At 37.1% G+C, this 16,275-nt stretch overlaps 1 protein-coding gene across 8 annotated transcripts in view; it reads left to right on the top strand.

Annotated features, from left to right (window-relative positions):
- Positions 1-16,275, top strand: part of LOC147578968 (uncharacterized) — a 98,254-nt gene that overhangs the window by 56,346 nt on the left and 25,633 nt on the right. For all 8 annotated transcript variants that reach the window (XR_015253414.1, XR_015253413.1, XR_015253412.1 and 5 more), the window contains one exon: positions 12,286-12,490. The gene's annotated coding sequence lies outside the window, so the exon portion shown is untranslated. The remainder of the gene's footprint in view (positions 1-12,285; positions 12,491-16,275) is intronic.

The following is a 16,275-nucleotide window of genomic DNA, read 5'->3' as shown; positions in this document are numbered from 1 at the left end:
AATTTTGATGAGATTTGGGATTAAGGGCTTCTGCTTTTGAGAGAAATGGAAATATGGGTGTTTATTTGGATGTTTATTCTTACCACATACCTAGATTAAAATGAGAACTTCTGATTTGGACTTCCTGCCCAGAGTTTTTTTTTGTCTCCCAATCCACCCTTCCCAAAGTCCTTCTAACCTATCCTTCAGTTCACTTCTTCCTGAATACTTTAAAGGTTTCCCGTTACCTCTAAGAGATGAAAAATAACATCCACACTTGTGAATTTGTTCAAAAGTCCAGTTTCTCCGTTCTCATCACCAAAGATTCTGATTCACAATGTCTGGATTGTGAGTTTTTAATAGGAAAGCCAAGTGATTGTGCAGATGACATCTAGAGAAAGACTGAGGGGAAAGCAGTTTGTGTGCTAGTAAAGACTCCTCAAAATTACCTTTCTTTCCTTTTCAAGCTTGCACATAAGGTTCTATATCTGCTAGTTAAGTGCAACGGTGAGTCTTCTCTCTCCAAGTGGAGCGTAGGCCCTTCTATCTCTGTACTTTCCCCCGGAGAACCAGTTCCCTCCTCTTCACCTCATACCTCATGTCCTAAGTGAGATCCCATCTCTTAAATGAAGACTTTGAGCTCTTCATCCCACAGTGTTTTTCGCTTCTACAGCATTTACCCACATCACGCATTTGACACTTTCCGTTTGGTATTGTTACGTACTGTTCGTGTGTAATTCTCTGTATCCCTCACAGTGCCTTACACGTAATCAACACTGTAAAAAGGTTGGTTGGTTGGTTGGTTGGTTGAGTGAGTGACAATGTAATTAGACTACCAGGGAGCAGGTCAAAGACTGCACTTCAACCCCACAAAGCCACTTCTTGACATTTTGCAGCTTGTTCTACTCCTGAGAGACTCTGTTGCTCTCACTGCAAATTGGATTGCTTGTTTTGGTGAATTAAACAAAAGCCATTGCTTACCATATATTTGTGTCTATTAATTGCGTGTTTAAATCACCCTACATGCTGTGCTTGAGAAAGTTAATCCATACCAAAGGTAAAGTTTTTAAATTTTATTTGAAGTCTAATGTTATAACTCCATACGATCTTTTCCCAGTAGGGTCTAAAGGCCCAGCGTGCTTAGCTTAGCTTTCTTAAAAGAAAATTGTATTTATGTTCAGAATAATTTCTTATCAGTAGCTACAACATAACATTGTGAAGAAGTCATTAGAATAAATGTACCATTTGTCACGGGCCCAGAGCCTTAAGTGCATTTGATTTCTGTGCTGTATTCTTGCTATATGGAACTGAATTGTGTAATTTAGCATAGCTCTGAGTATAACCTGGCACGGTGTTCATAAAAATTGGGATATACTACTAAAAATGATAATTTCCTGAGAATGGAAAACAGAATTAGCATATATTTACCAGTGTTACTCAAGATTGTCTCAAGAAAAGCACCATTTATTGGAAAAAAAAATTGATCACAAGGTAGGCTTCTCCCTAACACAGTTTCATGACATAGGAAAACATGCATTCTGTTTTTTCTCAATTTCGAAAAGTAAGCACTTGGTAAGTCACCTTGGAAAAATGGAGGCGACTTATTAATTTGTCATTGTTCCTGGACTGAAAATACCTTGACAAATTAAAAAAAAAAAAAAGACATTCTTAGGACATACATTCCTTTTTCTTAAAACTAGTACATTAGTGGAACATCTTTGGTCAGGCTGGTCTGCTGTATGTTTGACTGGAGGAGCAGGTGTGCTCTTCCAAAGTGTCTTTACAAGTGTCTCAGTGGGGCTTCCCTCCCACGCCTCTGCAGGAGACAGCTCATCTGTTTAATCCTTATGTTTTAGGCAACCTTTCTTATTATGCAGACAGGGCTCCAAGGCTCAGCTGGATTCTGACTCTCCGAATGAATTGATGGGGCTCTTTGATCTTAACTGTGTTTTCCATCTGTTTCATCTCCTCTTAATGCATCCTCTTCCAAACTCCCATCTTCACTGGTGCTCTTAAAATAAATAGATAATTATACAAATAAACAAATAAAAATTGTCATTTAAAACTCAGGTACAAATTTCACTTTTCATTTTGAATCTTTTTTTTTTTTTTTTTTTGGCCATAATAAACTTTCTTGAAAAAGTCCCCCAAATGCCAAATGATTTAATTATGTGACTCTGTAAAGGACCACCACACTTGAGAGTGTTTAACCACGTGTGTATGAACGTGCATGTGCTTTGTAGGATTAGATTTGCGTAGAAAGTAAGAATGACTGATCTTTGCAATTTAGTAAATTGTACAGTAACATAATATCTTATTAATATATCATATAAGAGCGAGAGGCATGCAATCTACTTAGAAAAATCTACCATGTAACTGAAAGATCTTGCTGGGAATATTTCTTTTTCTTTCTCTTTTTCTTTTCCTTTTTTTTTTTTTTTTTTTTTTAATGAGAGTGACTGAGGCTGAGTTACAGAGAAAATCAGTTGGAATTAGAACTAACCCACATTAAGAAATCTTTCCAGGATGTTAAAATGTCATCATTTCTTTTAAACACATCTTTGAAATGAGACGTATGTGTTTTTGTGTGAGGAGGAAGTGGAGGGCTGTTGATGGAACAACATGAATCATTTGCTTACCTGTATAAAGGTGATTAAGTGAACAAGAAGTATCAAATTTTTATCTGAGTAACCTTTGATATTCTAATCTCAAATTATGGAAACAGATATTAATTCTTTCTGTTTTTAATTCTCCATGAATCCTCATTTATCTTTAAGTATACCCCGATCTCGTAATGATAATGTAATGTCAAAGCTGTCAGAATAATTTCAGCTGAGAGCAAAAAAACTGATGTTTACTAAGAGCCAGAGGCCCTTGAGAGAGTTATGAAAAGGTCTTTCTCTGAGAGGAGTAATATTGCGATATGCCCTGCTAGTCTGTTCAACATATCTTTATCCCAACATATATACCTTAAATAGACCAATAACTATCAGTGAATTGTCAGAATACACATCTGCCTTAGAAACATTGACAGATAAAATATATAAGGAATATGATCTCTGATCATCACTAAAATATTGCTGTTTTAAAAATATTCAGCTAATTCTTTTCCACTCAAAAGTATCACTTAAGCCTCTGCATGGTACCCAACTCTGAACTAGGGAGATTTTCTTCACTATTTTTGTACTCCCCATATGGAATCTGAGAATAACTGTGCAGGAGGAAATATAAAAGGTTACCCCATCTTTCTTCATGCAGAACAACTCTTGAAACCCACTAAAGATAGCAGTACTCCCCTCTAGCCTGTTTGTCTCTCTTGCTACCAACTGGGGTGTGCTTTGTCTTTGTTTGCTTGCTCGTGTTTCAATGGGAAAGAAAAGATCGAGCAAGTAGCCAGGCATGGACGTGTGGCTTCAACATACTTCATTTAGGATCCATGACTTCATTTACTTGAGTTTCTTATCTCACACACCTGATTCCTGTGTTCCTTCTATAAAATGGAAACTAGAATGCCTGCCCTCTCAGTTTGTAATGATTCTGTGCTGTTGGAAATTCTGAAAGGGACAGGTTGGCTCTTCCCTCATGAAATGGACAAACACAAACCAAAATCTCATTTTCTCTGCACTTTTTGTGATTGACTGGTACTTAAAAGTTCCAATTTATTTTAGAATACTGTCTCCTTGGTTCACCGATGTGACTCCCAGGTCAATGCAGCTAGCTATATTCAAGTTTATTTAAAAGATGCTAAATTGCTACCTGCACGTTTCCTTGTATTCATCGGTTCTGGTCCATAGTCATTCTTCACTTGCTTCCTCATTACTTCCTAATAGTAATTGGATAAGTCACTGAAACTCCATTATTCTACCTAATTGTCAGAGGCGATTTTCTTACATTATCCTCCAAAGAAGGGAGGGAAGAAAGCATTTATACTGAATGTATTGGTGGAGATATGGTTAACTGCCACTAAAATGCCCCTGTACGGTCTCTCTGACCAGGCCGTTGGTCTATGAATGTCGCAGCATGGCCACAGTTCCTGGACATCTCTTGCATCCATAAACCACTAGAGAAGCTGCTTCAGCTCTCAGACGTTTCTCAAGGTTTCTGCATTTTCAAACGTGGAAGTTTGAATGACCCATGAGTGGTCTATGAAATCACCTTAGTAGGTCATAGCCAGCATTGAAAATGAATAATAATAAAATAAAGTAAGAGAAAGAATAGAATTATCAGAGTACACTGTATGTTATAAATATTGTTTCATGAACACATTTTTTTTCGCCAAAAATATTCTTGAGTGTGTGTGGTACTTAGGTCTGTTGTAAATATTTTCTTACCACGGATCTCACTTTGGAAAACGACAACAACAACAACAAAAGCCTGAAAAAACAAAAACAAAATTGAGTTGGATCATATAACCCATAGTTAGCTTTTGCCTGGATGCTGGGTTTTAGAATTTAGAGTATTACTTTACCATATTCAAATTCTATTATTTTTTTTTCACCCATTATCCTCAAGCATATCAAGGGAACTAGGTCATGGCAATAGAAATGATAATGAAAGCTTAGCAAATATTTCCAGAATTGTTAAGAGTTAGGCCATATCAGCTTATGAGGGTACAGTATTCTTACTGATTAAACTGTTTACCTTAAGTAGTTGTTTCAAGAAACAGATGTAAATATTTAGTTACACAAGAGAAGCAACACAGATCACAGAAAAAAAGATTTTGTTAATACCTTATTTTGTTGTTGGGTCAAATAGAATGAATGTAAACATTGACTTGGGTTATGGTAAGAAAGGAAATAACAGTTATCACTCACTCTTTTAAATATCTCAAGGTGAAAATCTTTGCCTTTTCACTTAAAAGATTTTTTTTTTTTTTTTGGTAAATGCACCCCTTCCTTTATGAATGATAGCATTGATTTTTTCCTCTTGCCTTGTATCCACCTGTGGTCAGCATAGAGAGGAAACTAGTTGTACTTTTATTGTGTACCTGCATTTTGTTTGAAGAATGAGAAATGCAAATGCAGAGAGATAAGCTTGAGAGAAAGAAGAAAGAAACATTACTTGGTTGCACACATAAGTATATAGTTTAATATTCATTGCATTTATTACCAAGCATGTCGTTCTTACCCTGTGTAAAGTTCAGGGTGTGCATAACCCTGGTACCTAGCAGCCAGCAGCAGCAGGGTCCCTCCAGATCCTGTCAGAAATGTGGCATGACAGGCTCCGCCCAGATCTACTGAATCAAAATCTACATTTTAACAAGATCCCTAAGCGATTTTCATGATCATGAAAGTCTGAAAAGTGCTGACATAGGAGTATTACCAGTCGCTGTATGGACCTGTATTCATTTCATGGATAAGATTTACTCTGGAAAAGAAAAATTCACAAGTGGAAAGAGCCAGCAGTTTTTCATATCCTAGTGCAGCAATTGGCCATCTAATGGTGTTTAAAATTAGTGATGATGACAATGAGGTTGCTGCTGATGAAAACACCCATTATTAGGGTTCCCAAGTGCTGGCCATTGAGTCTACTGTATCAACTAACCTGTTTAGCCATCATCTTTCCACTGTGAGTTCAATGCTGCTTTACAGACAGGCAGGAGAGGCCACAGGTTGCCTATCACCCCATTGCAAAGCCAAGCATTCTGATGGCTAACATCTGTGATTGGTAGTTGCACCTTTCAAAAGTAGGAAAGACTATTTGTTCCATATAAGGAGAAAACGTGACACGTGAAAGATTCCTATGAAGGTATCAATTGCTGTTTGTTTAGATAACATTTATAATTATCAATGAATCCTCAAATCTGCATATTTGAAAAGACAAGAACAGTCTTAAATTTGAAGCCCATACCAAACTTTCAAGTTATCAGTGTAGAATTTATTATATACCAGGAATATGTAATGTTGCATCTTGTGACCCTTAGCTCTGAGCATTCTGCTGGCAACCTAGGGAACCTAGCCTTGAGAGTGAACTGCCTGTCTGATGACAAACATTTGTCCATTTGTAACATGAAGACTACTCCTGACTTGAAATGATTCTAGAATCATCCAGAATGTAGGAATGCAGTTAGTGTCTCATGTGCTGAATTAAATCCTTGATAAAGAAGACATCCTTTGAGAAAGGAGAGGCTGCAAGAATATTAACATTTTGGCAGTTATTGGGTGGGGAAAATCCACTCCTACAACAAACGCTATTGAAAATAGCATGGAAAGGAGAGTTGGAAGGGAAAGGTCGTGCTATGGTGCAAACAACACTATGGGGGAACCTGGCTGTCAGTCACTGGGTTGTGCAGCTCTTGATCTCAGGGTTCTAAGTTTGAGCCCCACATTGAGTATAGAGATTACTTAAAAGTAAAATCTTACACACACACACACACACACACACCCCAAAAACCAGCACTCTGTGTCCTGCAGATCAACTGGGCAGACATAAGCTGGTGAATTGTGCCTACTAGCGTGGGAAATGAAGGGTGTCTCTTGTTTATAAAGAAACTAAAATAGACTGCACATTCAAGTAGGGATAATGACTTTTTTAAGTTGTTAAATTTGTTAGTGTTTTTAAAAGAGAGCTACATATGTATAACACAAACTCATACAGTAGCAAAGAATATATAGACAGTCCCTGACTTACAGTGGTTCAGCTTACAATTCTTTGATGTTAAAAAACAGTATTTTGAATTCTGAATTTTTATCTTCTCCTGGGCTAATGAAATAAGGTAAAATCCCCTCTCATGATGCCGGCCAGCAGCTCCCAGGCAGCCACTGAGGGTGCACAGCCGACACACTTACAACCCTTAACTCTTCTCTATCGATTCAGCCATTCCGTTTTTCACTTTCTGTACAGCATTCAGGAAATTACATGAGATATTCAACACTTTATTATAAAATAAGCTTTGCGTTGGGTGATTTTACCCAACAGTAGGCTTGTGTGAGTGTTCTGAGCACAGTTAAGGTAGGCGAGGCTAAGCTATGATGTTTGGTAGATGAAGTGTATTAAAGGCATTTTTGACTTACGGTATTTTCAATTGGCGATGGGTTTGTCAAGACGTAACTCCATTGTAGATCGAGGAAGATCCGTACTGTGAAGAGAACTTTTCCATTCCTGTCCCTCAAGCCCCACATTCCTTACTGAAATCACTGTTCGCGATTTCTTGTGTATTTTTTCAGAGATTCTCTAAATATACAAACATTATGTGCAAATCTTTATTAAACAAAATGATAACGTGCAATACACTGTTCTGTGCAATTCTTCCTTCCCTTAAGATGTGTCATGGAAATAATTTCATACCAGAACTTCCTCGTTCATTTTGATGGCTGCTTTGCCCTCCACAGCATGGATATAACCTTATTTAACCAGTTATCTTTGGTGATTTTTTAGATCTTTCTCAGCCTTTTGCTACTGGAAATAGTGCTGCATTGAGGACCCTTGTGTACATATTTTCAAGCACATATGAATGTATGTGTCCTCAGGTCTAAACATTCTAAGTTATGATTTATTTTTACAACAGTTAAGCAAAGGGGAAGAAATAACCAATTGGCATGATAGGCAGGATAATAATAATACTTACATACATTATTTACTATGTGGTAAGTACTTTATAGTAGTCATTTAACTCTGATAACTCCATGAGGAAGTTATTAATATTCTTACTGTTTTCATTGTTGTTAGTAATCACCGAAGGAAGAAAACCAGGATGTAAATTCACCCAAGGAGGTTGATTGTGGATCTCTTGCTCCCCTTACCGAGCTGTGTTGTTTCCCAATGATTTCACCGTGACTTCAGTAATGACAGAGCATTTTTGAATACCTACTGTGTGCTAAGCAACCGATATGTATAATTTAATCTTCACAATAGCACTACAAGGTGGTGTTATTTTTTTAAGAGTGTTGATGAGATTTCATAACTTGCCCAAAGTCCCAGAGCCAGTAAGTGGGGAGCCAGGAATGGAATGGAAGCAGGCTGTCTGATGCCTGAGACCATGGCACAACAGAGAAGGGACATTAGACATTTGATTCTACATCCAGTGGGTCAGAAGGCAGAAATGAAATAAATATATATATGAGATTTAATTTAAACATATTCAGGTGATCAGAGGGATTAAGATGGGCAGTTTCAAGGGCCAGTGGAAGATAGTTTATGGGACACGAATAAAAGCGTCCTGTAGCAGAATAGGATTTAGTGGTCTGTGTGGATCCACAGTGGCCACTTCTACATGCTTCTCCATGGACAGTGTTTCCAAGGCTAGATTGCCTTGTTCTCACTGACTGTTTCCATCTGTGCAGAAGTCCATACCTATGCAATGCATTTGTATAATAACCCATTGGGAGGTATGGCACTGGCGTGCCCCAGGGAGAGAGCAGCTCTCGTGATTCTGATTCTGCTCTAAGCTGGAATTTGTGCCCTTGGGGAACAGAAATCAGCAGGTACCACGTTGGAAAAATGAAAGGAAGAGCACTGAGATTCTAGGAGGTGTGTCAATTCCTCCAGGTCAGTTTCTCCTATTCCCACTTCAGTTTTTCCAGCAGTCCTGCTTCTTTACTGGCATGTCAGAAGTTGAAACCGGAGCCATCTTTATAAGACCTCTTGGTCTTCTAAAAATAATAACGGTCTTAGAGGTCTTATGCAAAATATAATTTGCAACTGATCACATTTCTTTGTTCATTATTATTATTGCCATTAGTTTTTTATTGATGTATATTTGACATACAATGTTATGTTCATTTGTATGGTGACAGGTGGTGACTACACTCATGGTGAGAATTGAGTAACGTATAGAATTATTGAATCAACATGTTGTCATTATTTTGTAAATTATTTTATAAACCAGTTTTATCATCTAGGCTATATTTCTATGCCTGGTGAGTTTTCCTTGTTTCAGATTGCATCATTTATTTATTTTTTTAATGTTCATTTTTTATATTAAAATTTTTTTTAATGTTTATTTATTTGGAGGGAGAGAGAGACAGAGTGCAAGCAGGGGAAGGGCAAAGACAGAGGGAGACACAGAATTTGAAGCAGACTCCAGTCTCTGAGCTGTCAGCACGAAGCCCAACATGGGGCTCTAACTCACAAACTGTGAGATCATGACCTGAGCTGAAGTCAGATACTTAACCAACTGATGCCCCTAATGTTCATTTATTTTTGAGAGAGAGAGAGAGAGAGAGAGAGCAAGCATGAGCACATGGGGAGGGGCAGAGAGAGAGAGAGGGAGGGAGACACAGAATCCGAAGCTGGCTCCAGGCTCTGAGCTGTCAGCACAGAGCCCAGTGTGGGGCTTGAACCCATGAACTGTGAGTCATGACATGAGTCGAAGTTGAACACTTCACTGACTGAGCCACCCAGGCGCCCCAGATTGCATCATTTAATTCAGTGACTTTTTGGTGATATTTCATAGAAAAAAATAAAAGATGCGGTATAGATAGATGTGTGAGGATTATTTATATGGTGGTTATAGTAAAGATAATAACTAAGATATGTTAACAAGTGTTTACTGCAGGTGACGAAAGATGCAGAAGGTTTTATTCCCGTTATCTGATTTAATACCAAAGCTCTTTCAGGAGGGTATTATTCTTGTTGTTCCCATTTTACAGATGGGGTCTTTTGTTCATACTTTTTGAGATTAACAATTCTAGTGGTGTTAAAGCAAGCTTCTGTGTAAGAAGAAAACACGCTTTAACCCCGCGGAGCGCATATTTTCTTTTTGGGTATTTCTCCTTCCAATCTTTGTCCAAATGTACTCAGTCATCAGTATATGTGCAATTCTCTATTTTGCTCTTTTCATTCACTATAGTGGTAAGAAGATGGTTTTCTTGGTCATCTTCATTTTCACATAATAACTGCATACAAGTAATTGCCCTAATTGATTTAATAATCTCCCTCTTTGGGAATGTTAGATTGTTTTCATTTTCTTTTATAGATGAAAAACTCTGTGTAAGTAGTATATTTTATCCTCTTTGGATTTCCAAAGAAAAGGTCTTATTTTCAGTCAAAGAGCAAAAAAGCTTTTGACTCATTTTAACTTTGAGTTAGGATTATTTTCACGGGAGCAGATAGTGAGCACTATTGAAACACTTATTTTGGAATCTTAAGAAAAATTGTATCTTGAACTCTGTAGGTATGGACTGTTTTTTTTGGTATTTTAAAGATACGATTTTGAATGTATATATGATGATTGATATATAGTAACATAAGGCCTAAAGAATGATTTTTTTGCATCACTTGTTAAAATGTGTCAATTGGGCTTTGAGGAGGATGGTGTGTGCCACAAAAGTATTCATTCTTTATCGACATGTATTTCTTGAGAAACTACCATGTGTCAGGCCCCATGGTGGTCACTGAGTCTGTGATGGGGAAGGTGAAAGCCCAGCTCGTTTCCTAATGGAGCATTACGAAAGTCATGTCTAAGATTGTGTTGTTGTCGTTGTTCTCAAGATTGTGCTGCAACACACGCTCATCCTCTAATATTTCCGACTCCTTTGTTCTTTTGCTTCCATGGACTCTGCCATATTTCTTAACTGCAGCCCCAGACATGAAGGACAAAAAATATTTTCCTTTCAGAAAGATATTTACGTAGATATAATTTCTGAGAATTCCTGAAGCCCAATTTTCCTCTCTCATCTCTGTCCTGGTAGGATTTATCTTCCTAGAATCAACCGATCTTTCTCATAGTTTGGGGGATCCCTACGTCACCTTAGCCCTGTGGCACATATCTTAGATTGCACCCAGATACATTTGTATTTTCAGCACTTTGTGCTAAATAAACCAAGTGCAGGCACTTTGGACTTTCTGTTACTGGAACATCCGCATGTGAAAGTAAAATGTAAATTTAGGATACATCCATACATTATTTTTAATACCGCACACTAAACTGCAGTTTTCACAGGTGGAGAACCATTTTGGTCCCTTTAGGGGACCAAATGTATAAAATTCCTATTTAAAATGCAACTCAAAATTGCATTTTAATTTTTCACCAAATTCTTCCATCCCAGAAAGACCTACTAGTTTGTTGATGAATATAATTTTATTGTTGTATTGTATAGTACTCTTTTTTTTATTGTTTATTTTTGAGAAGTGGGGAGGGTCAGAGAGAGAGTCTGAGATTCTCTGAAGCAGGGCTCAAACTCATGAACCCGTGAGACCATGACCTGAGCTGAAGTCGGACACCTAAGTGACCGAGCAGCCCAGGTGCCCCATAACTGTTTTTTAAAGTCTGCAGTGCAAACTGTTTTTACTTCACTGATGTTTAAACATTTCAATGGGGAAAAATAATCATTTAATAAATATTACATTGATTTAATGGCTCACCATGCAGATCAAACTTTTTACTGGTCAACTGGATGTTGCACTTTAAAGAATATTGTAACGTCATTTTGTAGGAATGTTATTATGTGTGCTACCAATATACATTTAAATTTCAGTAAATTCCTTAATGCATGTGTGTGTATATCTACCTATCAACTGATGGATCCATAGATACACACTTCTATATGATTTCAGTAGACTGATATTTTTGAAGGAAAATTTTTGAATAGAATGTTAAAATGTCTGTCTCTCAGTCTCAAGTTGCATAAGTTATTCTTAACTGTGATGCCCAAATTAGTTTCTCACCTTTTTGTGTATAAATTTGATTTCAACTTTTATGTGAGGATAAGTTCCAGGAATGGGAATTTATAGAGTACTCTTCTTGACGAAAAGGGGATAGATGGAGACAATTTCATAATGTCAGAATACCGTTTCCAATGGGTTGACTTAAGGCCACTTCGCTGTGAAGCTGTCTCCGCGGGGTAACAGTCTGTCCGTAGACATTACCAAGGTAGCACAGAGGTGGAAAAGGAAATACAAAGGCATCTGAAAAAGGAACTCTGATAGATTTTTTTAATTCTCCTTAAATTTCTAATATCCCATATCCTTAACATTGGGATTAAAGTACTCTCTGTTGCAACTTTGCACATACCCTACTGTTTGAACCCAAAACCCTAAGAACTACATGTCTGAGATCTGAATGTATTCTGGGTCCCAAATCAATCTTGTCACTCCTCAGAAAGCAATGCAAGATAATAAGTAGTATTCACCTGATTGCTTTCCTGCTCCAAGACAGCTGGTGACGCGTGTCTTCCTGATAACCAAGAGTTTCAGATCTAAGGCAGGGATAAAGGGAAGCCGGGAGCTCGCAGAATCTAAATTTGACAGTCGATGGCTGAGGAGAGGGTCAGAAAGGATAGAATCTGTGACACGTATGAGAAGGGAACAAAATTTATCTGCTCTGGTTGCAATGATTAGATGTCTCTTTGTCTGGCTTTCTTACAGCGGTTGACTGATTGTACCCGCCAGCTGGCTAATATCATAATTAACAAAGTTGCTACTACATCTGCAAAGTTTAATCGAAAAATTTGCCAGTGATATGATGGCATTGTCACAAAGATCACAAGGGACACGGAGTTGACTTTTGCTCAAGGTGGAATGGCAAAGCTGTATGGGCAAGATGAGAAATCGTGCACTTGTTCAGCCAAAGGTATGTTTTGTTTTTGGTTTCGTTTTCCATAATTCTACACCTGGGCTTTCTTACTGAGATTTTCATTTGATGGCTTGTGGGCTCTTCTTTGTTTTGTGACCAAAATGATTCATAAAAAAAATCCATATGCATCTTGAGCATTGACGGCATGTTCTCTGAAAGCTTTGGGGTTATTTTTTTTCCCAGATCTGGAAATTCAGAAATATAATGAAATGGCTTTTGATACAGAGAATGGAGTATAAAGCAATGTTTTGCCTGTTGTTGTGTCTAATCTTTATCAGTTTTCAGAATAACCATTTGTTAACAAATATCAATTGAACATGTATATCGTGTAGTATTGGATTTATTTTGCTGAACAATAAAAGCCATTGCTCTGCTTTATTCTATTGTGTCAACCTAGTTATAGGAGTGAAAAAAAAGCAAGCATAGTTATAGAATATGAAGAGGTTCTATTTCAGTTGCAAGAAATGCTCAAAGCAAGGGGAAGGAAGGCTGAGGTCTTGACTTTTGTCAAAGTAATTGGGGCTTTTTACATTTAGAAAGACCAGTATTTCTTAAAATGATGTGCTGTTCCTCAATGCCAGTCTGGCCATTGACTGTTATACCTGTATTTTCTTTTCACTGTCGTTTGCTTTGCCTGATTGAATATTCAGGCTCTGGGGAGTTTCCCAAATTATAGCCAGCACATATTCCTAATTAATGAACTTGAATATTGATGGGGAGGAGCACATGTGCCTCTGTGTACATGCCTGTGTGCTTCCTCTGAGTACAAAGAGAGAGGAAGGTATCTCAAAAAATACGCAGAAGGTGAAGTTTGGGTTATTTATGCTGTCACACCACCACTATAATACCAAGGTGATCAATTTCCAGTATAATTGGGACTTACGCTGAGGTCCTTTACTTTCCCTCTGTGTTCATCCAGACCACTATATCATGGCAAAAATAAAGCAAGAATTTGTGTGTGTGTGTGTGTGTGTGTGTGTGTGTGTGTGTGTCTGTGTTTTACCAACGCCATTTGTTGTGTGTGTTGATAGAAGTTTTTAAACATAATGAAATAACATTTTCAAAACAAATTAGTGCACAGCATGCATATTTTTAATAAACCCAATTAAACTTTCTCATGGCTTTATTCCTAGTCATGGGAGACTAGCTACTCTGAACGTATTTATTTTAAAATGTGGCAATCAAGTTTCATATTCTCAAATTTAAAAAATAAGCCATTTATGGGACTGCGAATTCTAAAGCTGTTCAGTGTCCAAATAATAGAAAAACCTGTTTGTTGAAATTTTGGTTAAAATTTGACTTAACACATTTCCAATCTTCACTAAAATTTAATGATGACAAGAAAAGCTGAAAGTGGAGGTTTAAGATACTGTTTTATTGTATTTTGGACATCATTTTCAAAAGAGAATGTTATTCTTATGAGAGAGACTCTTCTTTCTTTCCTCGGTTTTTCATCTCTCCCCTCCTGGAATCTGGTACGCAATAGGCACTCAATATATATTTATCGAGGGAGTGAATTAATGAATTTAAGTCCTTCTGTTGCTATTCAAATATAGTTAACATTGGCTTCTTCCAAATCAATAACTTTTGAATGCAGTAAACAGTATGGATAGGAGCAAGTAGATGAATGGCATAATCACAGACAACAGGGAGGATTAAGTTCCTAAAATAATATAATGTTGTTTTAACCTAAACCCCCATAATATTTTGTGTAATTGAGATTTACTATTGTAAGAACTCAGTTGGAGTAGCAAAGGTCTATGAGGATTAGAAGAGGCCAGGAAAGTAGTTCACAGCTGATGCACCCGTTCTTTTAAACAGGATTATCTCCTGAGATGTGTAGAAATGAACTCTTGACAGAGTTTCAAAGGAATTAATATTTTTGGTAAAATGTGCTAATGTAAAGAGTTAGAAGATTAGCGATGCATAATGAAAGCAGTGCGTTCTTTCTCATGGAAATAGGAATATAATAAATGTCCTGCAGGTGATTGGGGCCGTGGCAATTTTATTGAAGATTAAAGTTTGATTGACCTTTGTTAGGGTGATTAACCCTTCTGAAATTAAAAGCCAGAGCTGAATTATTCTGGCCAATTTAAATGCAAACATTGAGCAGGTCGCATGTCATTCAAATAATAATAATAATAATAATAATAATAAACCGTCCTATTCTAATGTTCATTTGTGCACGTCTGGATGGGATGCCGCTTTGGAAGGATCTCTGGTGAGAGCATCCCAGTGGCAGAGAGTATGGAATAATGTATAGATAATTGGGAGCACGTGGGCAGAGTCCCAGGCATCACTCCCCCATCCAAACACGAAAACCACCACTCAGAAAAAGCAGGGAGCCTGAAGGCAATCACCACACACTGAAAATGCGTGCTCTCAATAGAAAACCAATCTAGGAATATCCTGCAAAGGTTAGGAGTAAATAACAGTGACATCTTTATTCTAATCTGCTGGCAATCACCTAAACTGCGTATTATATCCGTGTTGAATCTGTATGATGTCTCCTGAAAATGGGGGCTTTGTCGGTACAGTGGCTTATGAAGCTGTTTGTAAAAGTTGATTGTTCCCAGTGTCTAGAATTTTATTGCCTGTGATCTCTGAGAGTCTATAAATACTTTCAGCGTCTTTATTGTTAAAAAATGTTATAGGAGGGGCAAACTCTAGTTATTTACAAAGTCCCGTAAACGGTTTGGTTTTATTTTTCTTTGTTAAGTTTTTCAGACACGTTTGTGAAAAGTTGCATATGCATAATCACTTCAAAAAAAAAAACCTGTTTCCATTTTTCATATCATGTTAAATTTTTTTATTACTCAGTCGGTGAATATTTTAAGTTTTAAGTCCCGCCACACAGTGAACACATCTTCCTTTTATGTGTCTGTGGACTATTAAAATGATAATACAGGTTCTCTTCATTCTATATGTAATTTACTACTCTCTTTTCATCAAAGCATTCACTCTGAATGTGTCAAGGTAGAAAAGTCCCAAGTATTATAGTGTAAAAATTAAGAAGCCTGAGGTGCTATGGTTTATTTTTGCACAAGCTTTTCATGTACTCTTTTAACATTTTTTCCTGAAAGATAGGCTTCTATTCCAGGCCTATGAAGAAAGTCAAAGATGAAAAACCTGTGATAGAGTGACAGATAATTCAGCTAGCAAAGTGACTCTGGCATCCTCCAAAGAGCTGGCTAATACCTTGCAGCATAGATTAATAATATGTTTAGCTAAGATCTGTTTGTCATAAAGATAATTTCCTAATTCTTAATCTTGGGGCTAGTATTCAACCATAAATTGTAAACAAATATGTTGTTCTGTACCTTGCCTGATAAAGTGTAGATTATCAGCTTTGGCTTTGGTACATTCAATTGTCAAACTTTAAAAAAAAAAATCTAATTGTTCCGTGATAATACTCGCTTTCTTATTAGAGACAATTTTCACTAAAAAAAATAAACTGCTAAACGAAATCTCTAAAATAAGCACTATTAATTCTTCAGCTATAATTCAATAATCTCCTCTAATTTGATTCTTCTTGTTTTACCTCTTACCAGAACTGAATGAAAATAATTGGGGGCATTAAAATGTGTAGTAAGAACGACGTTCTCTAAACATAAAAACCGAATATGCCAAACTACTGATAACATCCCCGCATTGCCATCCATTACCAGCAATCTTTCCCATAAAAGAAAATCATGGCTCGAGAAGGCGAGATACATATTGTCGTAGTGCAAGGAAAAGACGTGCAGAAAGAGCAGAGGCAAATAAGATTATATTTTGTTAAA

Source organism: Puma concolor, chromosome B4 (genome assembly GCF_028749965.1).
Source record: "Puma concolor isolate L17-30 chromosome B4, mPumCon1.1.hap2, whole genome shotgun sequence".
Classification (NCBI taxonomy): domain Eukaryota; kingdom Metazoa; phylum Chordata; class Mammalia; order Carnivora; family Felidae; genus Puma; species Puma concolor.
This window is presented reverse-complemented; position numbering and strand designations above follow the sequence as displayed.